The sequence below is a fragment of the Centropristis striata genome, chromosome 9, assembly GCF_030273125.1.
Source record: "Centropristis striata isolate RG_2023a ecotype Rhode Island chromosome 9, C.striata_1.0, whole genome shotgun sequence".
In the NCBI taxonomy this organism is placed as follows: Eukaryota; Metazoa; Chordata; class Actinopteri; order Perciformes; family Serranidae; genus Centropristis; species Centropristis striata.
In genome coordinates this window covers 25,044,924-25,058,386 of record NC_081525.1, presented here as the reverse complement: position 1 = coordinate 25,058,386, position 13,463 = coordinate 25,044,924, and the positions used below count along the sequence as shown (strand labels likewise).

At 39.5% G+C, this 13,463-nt stretch overlaps 1 long non-coding RNA gene and 1 other non-coding gene across 2 annotated transcripts; one reads left to right on the top strand and one right to left on the bottom strand.

The window, feature by feature from the left end:
• Nucleotides 1–3,333: 3,333 nt before the first annotated feature.
• LOC131978467 (U2 spliceosomal RNA) lies at nucleotides 3,334–3,517 on the bottom strand. The gene has a single exon (XR_009394981.1). It is a non-coding gene; the product is annotated as a U2 spliceosomal RNA (small nuclear RNA).
• A 6,807-nt stretch (nucleotides 3,518–10,324) lies between these two features.
• On the top strand, nucleotides 10,325–11,766 carry LOC131978179 (uncharacterized). Its single transcript, XR_009394939.1, has 3 exons — nucleotides 10,325–10,641; nucleotides 11,103–11,534; nucleotides 11,687–11,766. It is a non-coding gene; the product is annotated as an uncharacterized LOC131978179 (long non-coding RNA).
• Nucleotides 11,767–13,463: the final 1,697 nt, after the last annotated feature.

Sequence of the window (13,463 nt, the reverse complement as noted above, 5' to 3'; positions counted from 1 at the left end):
ATATATACATATATATATGTATATATATATATGTGTATATATATATATATATATATATATATAAAAAAAAAATATATATATATATATATATATATATATATATATATATGATAATGTTGTAGCACAGTCAACTGGCAGTTTTTAAAACAGTGTGCAGATTTTTGGATATTTTTTTGCTATTTTGGAGTGACGCATCACAAAAAGGCTTAAAGGGGGAGAACTTCATCAGTAATGAAACTGACATAATGTTAATGTAGTATGATGAAAAAATATGAAACACTGATAAAAGCCAGAAAAATCAATGGGTACTAAGAAAATGGAAATAAATTGTGGATACGAACACAAAAAACAAAAGAGGAAAATGTGTTTGCATGAGGCCTGTTCTTCCACTGGAACTTGTTGAACTGCTGGAAGTTTTTTACTTTTAAATAAATGTTATTCAGACACACTTCAACATTTGTGGATTAAATAAACAAAACCTTGTTTTAACCTTGACCCAACATGAAAGCTTGAGAGGTCTAATCTAATCTTGTTGCTGATAAAATGATTGTAGTTATATGTGTGTGATGAAATATGTATTGAAATCTAGTTTTGTAAAAGTGCACTAAAGTACAAGTAAGATAATAAAGGCAAACAAAGCACATGAGAACAGACTGATTTGGGTATTTAAACAGCATTTTGTTTGGACATTATAGCGGTCGTAACACTCTTATGTGGTAACATTTAAGCTCCACATCTCTGGACACCTTTTAAAACCCCCACATGTAGCAGGCAACGCTGGAGCCTGTGGATAGGGGAGTTTTTCAGTGCCTGGGAAAAATACTCAAACCATTATGAGACAACGACAGAGGCTGTCAATCAGTGTGGGGGGTGGACACAATCACACACACACACACACACACACACACACACACACACACACACACACACACACACACACACACACACACACACACACACACACACACACACACACACACATCCACAAGAAGGGAGGGGCAGTGACCTCGGGGTTTTAGGTCAACTCATTTACGCTCTGCATCCGTTCCTCATTTTAATAAGTTGTCCCTCTGTAAGCTGTATAAAGAGATCACAGCCTGCTTCATCCCTGCGCCCTCTCTTTCTCAAAGCCATTAGCTCACCTGTCACAACCACTCCATATCCCCTCTCATCTCCGCCTCCTCTCTTGATCTCACTATTCTCTGCCCTGTGCCACACTGACCTGACACCTCTCTCCTGAGCTTTCTGACACCCGTCAGGCCCGCGGAGAGGTCAGCAGGATGGCGAGGGGTACAATTGGCACGAAAGAGATTTGACCTCAATCAAATGGACGATCACATCTGCTTTGTGCTCTCACCCACTCAGATAATGCCAGCAAACAGCTCAGACTGACCATCACACCACCAGATAAAGAGCGAAATCTTGTTGCTGGTGAAACTGAGTCCAATTATGAGGATTTTCATGGTCAAGCTCTGATAAAAGGATTGCATGCCTGTTTGTCTCGAGGTTAAGAAAGTTGTTGACTTTGTTGATGAGCACTTGGCACACTTACTGCAGGAGGGCAGAGATGTTTATTAGGAATAAGCTCTATTACAAACTAATGCTAAAGGCACAGGCAATTCAACAGAATCATTTACCATAATCTATCAGAAGATTACTTTTTTATAAAGTTTTATTGGTTCCTCATAGCTCATATGTTCTGACTGATACACAGCTCTTATTGCTTTTAAGCAGAATTAAGTCAAAAAGTATAATGTTCTTTATTGTATTTGTACTGTAGATTGAACAGTTATGGACATTTGGTTGAAGGGGCGCCTGTATGCTGCAGTTCTGCTGATTATATTGCAACCAAGAACTTTATCTTGTTTAGAGCTGAACATCCATTTTCACCAGCTTATCTGTGGCCGGGTCGCAGGGGCAGCAGGTTCAGCAAAGTACTCCAGACATCCCTCTGCCCAGCAACGTCCAGATCGAGCAGGGCTACGCCACGCAGCAGAATCTCAGCACTGATAGGCTTTTGCAGCACACTGTAACAGGAATTTCTCGCTGTTGAAATATTTTTACTTTGTTTGTGTAATCATGTCAATCCACATCCACATCGCTCTATTTATGTCTTTATCTGCAATACTGCCAAGTGAAAAGCTCAATTTGGGTTTGGTGTCAACACACCGTAACCAGTGCTTCCTCTATTTTTTCGCCTTAAAAGCCTAAATTTGGTGGCCTCTCACACATTGAAATGCCACTATTACATCTTAATCATTGCATATTTTAATTAACTATTGTGAAGGAGAATAAGGGTTCTTCTGTTTTATTAAAGGCATCATATTTTGACAGTCTTCTTGTAAGTTCTGTGGTGGACTCTGCTAACACATCCATGTGCTCTCATTTTGAAAGCTACATGTGTTTGCTTTTATTTTGAAGGCGGGTTACTGTAACACTTAGTAAATACATGCACCAGGAAAACCAGTGGAGGCTGAATGGCTGCAGTGTGCTTTGTTCTCTTCCAGTAATGTTAGCTAGCCATTCGCTCTGACAGGCAGTCGAACCCATATACAGGCAGTGTCCCAAAGTCAAGGAAGGATGCTCAAACGGCTGGATTTGAAGGACACTACGTCATCGACATCCGCCGAAGGACTGTCCCAATGTCTAGGATCCTCCAGAGTCCTTCTTTTGCCCAGATTCCAAGGATGCATGTGTGTATCCTCCGTGCGCTCCGACTACCCATAAAGCATTGCGCACACCAGTCTACCGGGAGATTTAACCCATTGAAGCCTGGAAAGCGGATACGTTGTTTTGTAGTATTTGTATAAGCTCTCAAATACTTTTTGAATATCATTTCTATCTGCTACAGAGGCTGAAAAATCTATTATTTAGTAGGAAGAGTTGACACTTTTTTTTCCAGAATTTTTCCAGAATTTCCAGAAAATTAGAGGCTTATTTTAAAATCGCCCATCGGTTTTTCAGGCCTCAATGGGTTAAAAATGGCAAGCGTAGAAACAGCGATGCCGGTGGCGCAATATGCATTTAAATAAGTATTTTCAGTTTACACTGAATGTTGTCACATAACTCACAAAACGTGTGTTCAAAGTCAAGCAAAAACATATACATAAACAAATGCCAGAATATTATGCTAAAGATAATCAACGTCATCCTGATACATTGCCGGTTAAGTTAATTAATGCCGTCTCAGTCGCTAAAGTTATTGTTAATTCATTTATATGCGTCAGATGAAGATGTACTATGTGCAACTATGCCATTCAAAAAGTTATACATTTCTACATTAGTTAAATATTCAGGTTTAATCCACTTTGTGGCTTTTACTTACTAAATCGTGGACATTCAACCTTAAAGCATCTTCTTCCATTTTCACAAATATGTGTCAGAGTGCTGATGCCAAAGACACATCCATGTCGTGAACTGATTTTGAAATTGCGGCGCTGAATTTATTTATTTATTTATTATTAAACTGATAAGAACAGATACTACACTTGATCTTAGCCAAAAGCCCGAGAGCGGTGCTGAATTTAAGCAGGACGTCCAATTACGCAATGACGCACAGCTGCACACTCCGAAGGCTGTCCCATTTGTGCGTTACACCAGTGAAAGGAAGGACTCTTGCCTCGCCTCCGGAGGACCCGACTCCGAAGGAATGATCCTTGACTTTGGGATACAGCTACAGTCTATGGTCAAACCTCATTCAGAAACTGGAGTAATGCTAACAGAATGCTCTAGCTGTTACGGTTGTCACGACATCTCAAGTGTTTTTGCATTCGCTAGTGCCTGGGCCGCCGATACTAAATGAATATTATAGAAACCCTGCCGTATCTCCTTTTTCCTTTTAACTAATTACAGTGCAATATCAAAATAGGGGTTCAACGTATTCTCATCCCAACTCCTCAGAGGCTGGCGATTTGTCACGGGCCTCTGAACCCTTTTGGGTCAGTTTTGGACATGTTGGAAACACAAAATAAACTCCCATGTTCACCTGAAACAGGCAATAAAACCATTTGACTAAGGTTAGTTACTTCTACATTTAACTACTGGACGCACTTTCACAGGTCGACTCCAAATATGAACACTGACTCTTGGTTTCACACAGTACATGAACACTGGGTCAAAGTCTAGGGTTGGTTCGAGCCATCCACCACCCCTCTCACTCGCCCTGGGTAGACCTTTACGCTATTTATATTACGTTGTTTACTCTAAGCATCTAATATTGCAGTGAGTGGGTTTACATTAGAGTTAATGTAAAGCCCAGTGCGTCTCATTCACACTCTAAAGGGTGCATGCAAGTTGGACAAAAATGTATGTAAAATATGCACAGAGTTCATTAGAAAAGTCCAACATATATTACTTAATGCAAAGTTAATGGGAATTAATTAACTAAAACACGCAAACACATTGCTTTGCTGAACATGACATCAGACCACAGATCAGTGTCCAGACCAACAATGTGCAGATGATCTAAAGAGGTCAGTTAGCTCGTCAGCTTGTGAGCACTAGATTAGAGCAATAAGGTGTTTAAAGGGGAAAGATGGCCGGGGGAGTGGCCTGGTCGTAATCCCGTTAAAGCATTTGAGTCGCCTTCACTGAGCTGATTAGGTTAATTTTTCTGTCATCCTAAGCACCTTAGTTGACCTTTAGGCAGTGTCTGGTGATAGCAGAGGGCACGAGCAGGGAGCAACAGATTGGACTCAGACTTACAAGAGATTGAACTTGTTGATTGGGAACACGATCAAATTGTTGTGGCTACGCAGAGTGTTAGGTTAATGCCCCGTCTGAAAATGTTACGTTAGTAACGTTAGTTAAAAGCAAAGAAGTTCATCTTTCAAATGAGCCCTCTGCTGACAGCAATCTGTCAATGGTAATCATTTTAAATCTGAAGCCAAACATTTAGCTGAGCAGTTATTTAAGTACACATCAGTCTCTCTAACTCAACAAAGTAGATCCTTTAGCTTGCAGATCCTCACAAACAATGCACAATGCCAGCTCAAACCATCAGTTTTATTTTGAAGTCAAGTTGAGGCACACCATATGTGATGCTAATTATACTAAAAGTCATCGTTGTAATTATTCCGTTTTGTTCATGGCATTTCATACAGACAACAAGAAAATGCCACAAATGCAATTATGATCATAATGGTTTTCTATGAAAATGTGTTTAAAATGACACACAGTGTCCTCAAAGCCAGCCATAATTTCTTTTGCATTTGAATATTTAAACTTTATGTGACAAATTGAAACAATAGCATCACAGTTAATAGAAGGTCAGTATTTGCAACTGGAATCTGGAAACTTTCAGTGACGTTAGACAGTAAACAAGGATATGCTGCCTTGTGATGTTTCCTACAGTAAGTAGTTGCCTCATACAACACTGACTCCAATAACGTTGGGACACTGTGAAAAACGTCATAAAAACAAATTATTTGCAAATCCTTTTTAACTTGCATTTAATTGAATATAGCACAAAGACAAGATTTTTAATATACAGACTGAAAATATATATTTTTTTAAATACACTCTGAATACGATACTTTCTGTTTTTATTTATGTTTTACAGAGTCCCAAACTCTCTGGAATCTGAGTTGTACTTAGGCCTACTGTAGAACTACAGCACTGGTATCAATCAAAACTGAACAATTTGTATGTTAACAACAGTTCAAACGACTACAGGTAATGTGAAAGTTGTTTCCATTTGCTCCCAGTCTTCATGCTAAGCTAAGCTAAGCTAATAGGTCCTGGCTCTAGCTCCACACTAAGCACACAAACATGCGAGTGGTTTCAATCTTCTTGTCTAACTGTCTGCAAATGAAGAACTATATTTACTGAAATGTAGAATTATTCTGAAGTTGAGATTTACCTTCAACTGGAAAAAAGAAAGTGTAGATGCTCTATGTGGCTAATTTTTCAGACTGTTCTTCACTAAAGAAATTCTTGGTACGGTTTTGTCAACTAATTGATTAGTTGATTTATGAGTTTCTCCACAAAGAATCATGCAAAAATCACCAGAAATGTGCCCATGTTATATTTGGATAATTATAATGCTGTGCAGAGTAGGCTAAACAAGCAAAGTGGAAACTTTGCTTGTGATTTTATAATCTTTTTCCTCACATATTTACAAAGGTACAGTTTGGGTTTTCAGCTGTCATGTTTAGACTTGGTAACTCATAGATGTGGGCCTGTCCATTTTTTGTACAGGGGTAGGCAAGAAGAATTAAATGTAAAGTTTTATAATGTTCGTGGCTCACTCTAACTGAATTCCTGGGAGAATTATGTTATTCTGAGACCAGATCTGCATAATTTTACCTGACCAGAAATAAAGGCTGGTATTGAGACCTTGCTTTATCTCCAGTGTGTCTTTACTCTTGGGCTTCCAATCTATGAAAAAGAGAGACTTTTTACATCCATAGATGATAAAATATGTAATTCAGCATAAAAATATCTTAGCCAACTGCGACCAAAACAACCAATGAGTTGCCGACTAATTTTTAAGATATTGAAGTATAAAACAGAAATCTTGTTAGTATCAAAGTTCAAGTGGTTGAGCCAGAGCAAAGCCATTTTCAGTTTAACATCAGCTACATTCAATAATGAATCTTATCTTTACAGCGGACACATGGACTGCCGTTACAGTAAACAGTTCTATTGACTCCTCTACAAACAATGGGTTGATACCTCTTTCACAGCAAACACAAGATAGCTGATTTGAATGACAACAACGCACACCAAATGGGAAGTTTCCCACCATCTCCAGCAGGTCCAGGGCGGGGAGGAGGGCAAATATTGATTGGACTGCGTGTTGCTGTGGAGTCACCCCAGCAGATGTTTTTCTTTGGCAGCTTCCACTGCCCTGTGTATTTTAAATTGCTCCGTCATTCGCTTGAGGTCAAAGGCCTGAGGATGGAGAGAGTGTTGTGTGAAGAGAGAGAGGGGGAAACGGGGGGGGGGGGGGGTATTTCCTCCTCTGGCCTCTGGGCCAAAGGGCAGCAGGGGCTAATGAGGAAGGAGCAGGGAGTCATGTGCTCCTGCTTGTTTGCCTCAGAGTTACTCCTCAGAGTTAAAGTTTAACCCCAGTTTTCAAATTCCTGTGCACTCTAACTTAATGCAGTTAACACTCCTCCAGACCAATAATCAGGCCACGATTTACACAGAAACATGTTAATAGGTGCAAAGCAAGGTCACAAAGAAAATAGAAATTAATTCTTCTGGGTTATGTTGGTTTTATGTTTCTGTCATTTAATTACACACTCTGTAATAAAAACATTAAGCAGGAAGTGAGCTGTTGTAGCAGTAACATAGTTTGAATGTCATCGTCTGATACACTGACACACAGTCTCTTCTGTTCAAGCGAGACTATCAAAGTTTGATCAACGTGTGGTCACAGTTCAGCTGCTCCGACAGCCTCCAGAGCTTCAGCTGGTTAAACCTGTATGTTCATGTCATGTGTGTTCATGTGTGTTCTTTTTCGTGACTTCAGCTTTAACTTCAACTTTATTGCTACTGATGGGAAATTCTTCTCTTGCAGACAATACATAATACCAACCCTGTCGCCAGAATAGATGTTGGTATTTTTGCTTTTATGCCAATCACAGATCATGTTAAATATTGACTTTTCACCAAAAATATGTTGAATATTGATGTTCGAACTGCTGCAACATGTGTTCTCATTGTGACATATGACACAATGACATATGTGACATACAGTCGCTTAAACATTTGCAAACACTTGACAACTTCTGTTTTAAACACTGAAAACACTTTGGTTAAGATTTAGGAAACAAATCCACTTGTTTAAGGTAAAAATTGCTTGCTAAGGTTAAAAAAATTAAGTTGAGTTAATTCTAGACATAACTTCCAACAACGGGACGCACAACCACTCTCTTGTTTCAAAGTGCTTGGTTTGTTGCCATCCACCTGATAGGGAACGCATGCAGCTATGAACATCATATTCCAGTCGACGATATTTAGTCGACGGAAAAACAACACGGAAGAAAAATAATAATTATAAAAATAGACCCGGTGAATAGTAGTTAGTGTGCTTTTGCAAGCAAGCACACAAAATAAGCTTTTCGTCTGAGGTAAGAAGACGTGTTTTGCTAGCATACTACCGTTACAATTGTGCCTTACAATGTTAGCATTTTCATATTTGAACTTTTAAACTACTGCCGAAAATTTTGTGAAATGTAGTTGCAAGTTGTTTGAGTTTCATTTGGACGATGTTTGTCATTTTATTTTGCTAATTTATTCACGGCTACTGGTCTCAGGTCTGAGATAGCGCTCTCTAGCGAGCTAGCTTTAGCATCATGTCGAAGCAATTTATAAATGGTCCGTCGAGGCAGAATATCTTCACAGTTACTCCATGTTACAGTTACCATGATGCTAACAGTTGTTATAACAGTAGATGTGTCTGGTGTTAGCAAACACTATTGATTCTAAGAGTGCATTGCATAGTTTGACTGATTTGATGCTACTGACAGACAGCCTATAATGCATTGTGGGTTGATAATCTAGGCCACAACAGTTTATGATTGCTGTGTTTTGTCTTGTGTCTATCTGGGAAGGTGTCATTATGCTAATAATAATAAAATAATGCTAAAACATTGCTAGCTTATGCTATTTTCCTTGATTAATGTTGTCTAAATGCCATTTTTAATGTAGGGTTTGTGTTGGCCTGACTAATTTTTGTTTAACTGTGATATGTAGCTAATTGTATGTGGATTTTGATGGTAGCTTCTTGATAATGTAGTCCTGTTTTTTGTGAGGATGTTTTGGTATTCTTATGTAATAAGGTGTAATAGTAATACCAATGTCATACTCATCAATGGCTAAATTTGAACATTCGGTGTATTTGGATAATATTAAACTGAAACTCATGTCACTTGGTAATGAGAGGTTAAAAAGAAAAGATAATCATGGGGATATACATTTAACCATGGAGTCAGGGCTGTAAAAAATTACTGTAATGATGAACTGGTAGTTTACTTCACCATTTAAGATTTACATGATGTCCATGTTACTCACTACTGTTAGCATACTATTACCCAAACTATTACCATTTCTTTTTTCCAATTTGTCATGTCAACTGGTACCTGAAGTATGTGCTCCTGTGACTAATATTGATGTACTGTGTGTGTGTGTGTGTGTGTGTGTGTGAGAGAGAGAGAGAGAGAGAGAGAGAGAGAGAGAGATTTATTGGAAGTTGAAAATGTAGGCTTAAACAGCTTTGGATAAATTCATGTATGTGTGTGTGTGTGTGTGTGTGTGTGTGTGTGTGTGTGTGTGTGTCCTCAAGTGGTGCTGTGAAGCATTTTCGTTGTAGGTTTTAATCCTGTTTTCTTCTGATATTAATACTGCAGTACTATTTTGATAATAGAGGTTATTATGTAATAAGGTGTATTTGTAATAACAGAGTCATAGCCATTAATGGCTTAAATTTAGTATAGGGTGCATTTGGGTACTATTACACTGAAAGCTTTTGAAAGTATTCGCCATTATTATCAGATTATTACCTAACTATTACCATGGTGTTACCGAGCTGTGGTGTCAATAGAATTATCATCCTATCCATTCATATTCATCTTCTTTGCAAGCTTTAATCCTGTTTTTCACCTCACAAATTTACAGCTTGACCATTTATTTACTGGTGAGTGTTTGTCAAAGACTGTTATTAACATAAACTACTTTCATAAATTATGTTTTTTTTTTTTTTTTTTAACCCTTGTGTGGTCCTCCCGTCGACTATATACCCATGGTCCTCAGGGGTCAAAAAGGATCCCATGACACAAGACTGTTTTTAGGACATGTAGAAAAAAAATATTACCAACTTTTTTTTTTTTTTTTAATCATTTTATCATTTAAGGCAACTTAGGCCCCAAAAATTGATTGATTGATATATAATTTTCATAATTTTTTCTTTTTTAGGCCTCAATTAATTAGGCCTCATTTCAAGAGAAAAAAGTTAAAAAAAAAAAACCTGAATACTTTTTTCAATAGTTATAGTGGAAAAAAATAATTCTTGATTGGAATGCACAGAGTAGGTCATGTCAACTTTTAGTGAAACTTATGTTTTGATATTTGTATATTTGAATAAAATTGACCAATAATAATGAAAATTATTTTATTTTATTTTATTAATTTTATTTTATATTTTATTTTAAATTTTTTAAAATTAAATATAATTTTTTTTGGTCATGAGTTATCTTAAAAGGTGGAAAAAAAGTTGGTAATATTTTTTTCTACATTTCCTAAAACCAGTCTAATGTCATGAGGTCCTTTTTGACCCCTGAGGACCATGGGTGCTATAAAAATGTATAAAACACGTAAAAATGTATGAAGAAAGTTAAAATGTATATTATCTATAAAGGATGCAGAGGGGCACATATGCTGAAAATTTTGCTATGTTTCTAGAGGTGCTATGTGTGTATTTAATTCAAATGATTATATTCAGCTTCATACTGATTTTTATGAATAAGTGATACATTAATTCAGTTATTTAAAACATTAATAACACATTATTGTTACATTGCTGCAATGCTCACGGTTGTCATCCTGTTCTAGATAAACGCTACTTCACCTAAGAGACTTGAGTATCCAGTTCTTCATTGACCTTCAGCATTCAGTTGTTTATCTTCACCTTTTCAGGTAAGCAATTAAAAAAAAATGCTTTTGTAATGTTGAGAAACACTGAAATTATTATTCTGAAAGAACTTTCAACCACTGTTCTGTGATGTCATGTATAGTGATATACAAATATATCTGAAGGAAAGGTGTATTTGGGATAATCAATATTATTAGTATTATTCATGTATTTATTTATTTTTAAATCAGAGAATGGGGGGAAAATAGATTATTAGTACAAAAACTAGTAACTAGTAAACAAAATTGGTAACAATAATGTTCATTCATTAATTGACACTTGGTCAAACTCTCATCTAATTAAGTATTGCTGTCTCATTAACATGTTGTATTTATTTATTTTGTAGGCTAAAACCTGAGAAGCCATCACCATGTTGTTGTTTGTTGTATTTCACATTATGCAGATTTTTCAGCATGTGGTCCTCAATATATAGTATAGAAATCACTGTATTTTCTGACTTTTCCAGGTTTTTCTGTGTCCAGCATCTTCAAGACAGACTAAGCTAACTTTTCATATTTTTTGCACATTTATATTTAGGTTAGGTTTATAGTAGAGTATTTAGTTTGTATAGTTTAGCTTTTTATGCTGGTCTAGGGACAGTTAAGTTAGCAAATTAATTTAGTTCAGATCACTTACAGTTGCATATTATTGTTACAATTGTGTTATTTTGTGAGTTATTGTTGTACAGGCTATTGTATATTGCAGGACCAAGTGAGACGAGGAAGACCACTGCTTCGAAGATGCCGCTCAGAAAGTGCGTTGGACAAGTCTCGACCTTGCAGATCCTGCCCCACTTAGCCCAACCACTTCCAACCATGGGGTACCTCAAAGACCTCCATCAACCAGCCGGCTGTGGATGATGGATAACGGACCCACAACTCCTTCTCCAGTCTACAAGGTATGGGTTTGTTTTTTTCCCCATCACAGTGGACACAGACATGGCCTGATAATACAATCTGCTGTCTTAACTACTTCCTTTGAATAATAAAATATTAATTCACAATTGAGTATTTATAATGTATGAATAAATTTGGTATTGTGTATCATCAGGTTCTGAAAATACAGACACCCCCACAGTCCAAGAACAGCTGGATGACCTCTGGACCCACTTGCCCCCGTTCACCGGTTGAAAAGATAGGCTTTTAAAAAAAGTCGCCGGTTCGCATGGTCTCAGTGGCAGTCGCCGGTTTGCATGGTCTCAGCGGCAGAGTTACTGGTTCACGTGGTCTCTCAGCGACAGAGTCACTGGTTTGCATGGTCTCGCTGGCAGTCGCAGGTTCGCATGGTCTCAGTGGCAGTCGCCGGTTCGCATGGTCTCAGTGGCAGTCACCGGTTCACATGGTCCCAATGGCAGAGTTATTGGTTCACATGGTCTCAGTAACAGAGTCATCGGTTCACATGGTCCCAGCGGCATAGTTACTGGTTTACATGGTCTCAGCGACAGAGTCGCCGGTTCGCATGGTCTCAGCGACAGAGTTGCCGGTTCGCATGGTCTCGGTGGCAGTCGCCGGTTCGCATGGTCTCAGTGGCAGTCGCAGGTTCGCATGGTCTCAGTGGCAGTCGCAGGTTCGCATGGTCTCAGTGGCAGTCATCGGTTCACATGGTCCCTGTGGCAGAGTTACTGGTTCACATGGTCTCAGCGACAGAGTCATTGGTTCACATGGTCTCAGCAGCAGAGTTACTGGTTCGCATGGTCTCAGCGGCAGTCACCGGTTCGCATGGTCTCAGTGGCAGAGTTACTGGTTCACATGGTCTCAGCATCAGAGTTACTGGTTCACATGGTCTCAGCGACAAAGTTACCGGTTCACATGGTCTCAGCGGCAGAGTTACTGGTTCACATGGTCTCAGCGGCAGAGTTACTGGTTCACATGGTCTCTCAGCGACAGAGTCGCTGGTTCGCATGGTCTCAGTGGTAGTCGCCGGTTCGCATGGTCTCAGCGGCAGTCGCAGGTTCGCATGGTCTCAGTGGCAGTCACCGGTTCACATGGTCCCTGTGGCAGAGTTACTGGTTCACATGGTCTCAGCGACAGAGTCATTGGTTCACATGGTCTCAGCAGCAGAGTTACTGGTTCACATGGTCTCAGCGGCAGTCACCGGTTCGCATGGTCTCAGTGGCAGAGTTACTGGTTCACATGGTCTCAGCATCAGAGTTACTGGTTCACATGGTCTCAGCGACAAAGTTACCGGTTCACATGGTCTCAGCGGCAGAGTTACTGGTTCACATGGTCTCAGCGGCAGAGTTACTGGTTCACATGGTCTCTCAGCGACAGAGTCGCTGGTTCGCATGGTCTCAGTGGTAGTCGCCGGTTCGCATGGTCTCAGCGGCAGTCGCAGGTTCGCATGGTCTCAGTGGCAGTCACCGGTTCACATGGTCCCTGTGGCAGAGTTACTGGTTCACATGGTCTCAGCGACAGAGTCATTGGTTCACATGGTCTCAGCAGCAGAGTTACTGGTTCACATGGTCTCAGCGACAGAGTCGCCGGTTCGCATGGTCTCAGTGGCAGTCACCGGTTCGCATGGTCTCAGTGGCAGAGTTACTGGTTCACATGGTCTCAGCATCAGAGTTACTGGTTCACATGGTCTCAGCGACAAAGTTACCGGTTCACATGGTCTCAGCGGCAGAGTTACTGGTTCACATGGTCTCTCAGCGACAGAGTCGCTGGTTCGCATGGTCTCAGTGGCAGTCACCGGTTCACATGGTCCCAGTGGCAGAGTTACTGGTTCACATGGTCTCAGCGACAGAGTCATCGGTTAACATGGTCTCAGGGGCATAGTTACTGGTTCACATGGTCTCTCAGCGACAGAGTCGCTGGTTCGCATGGTCTCA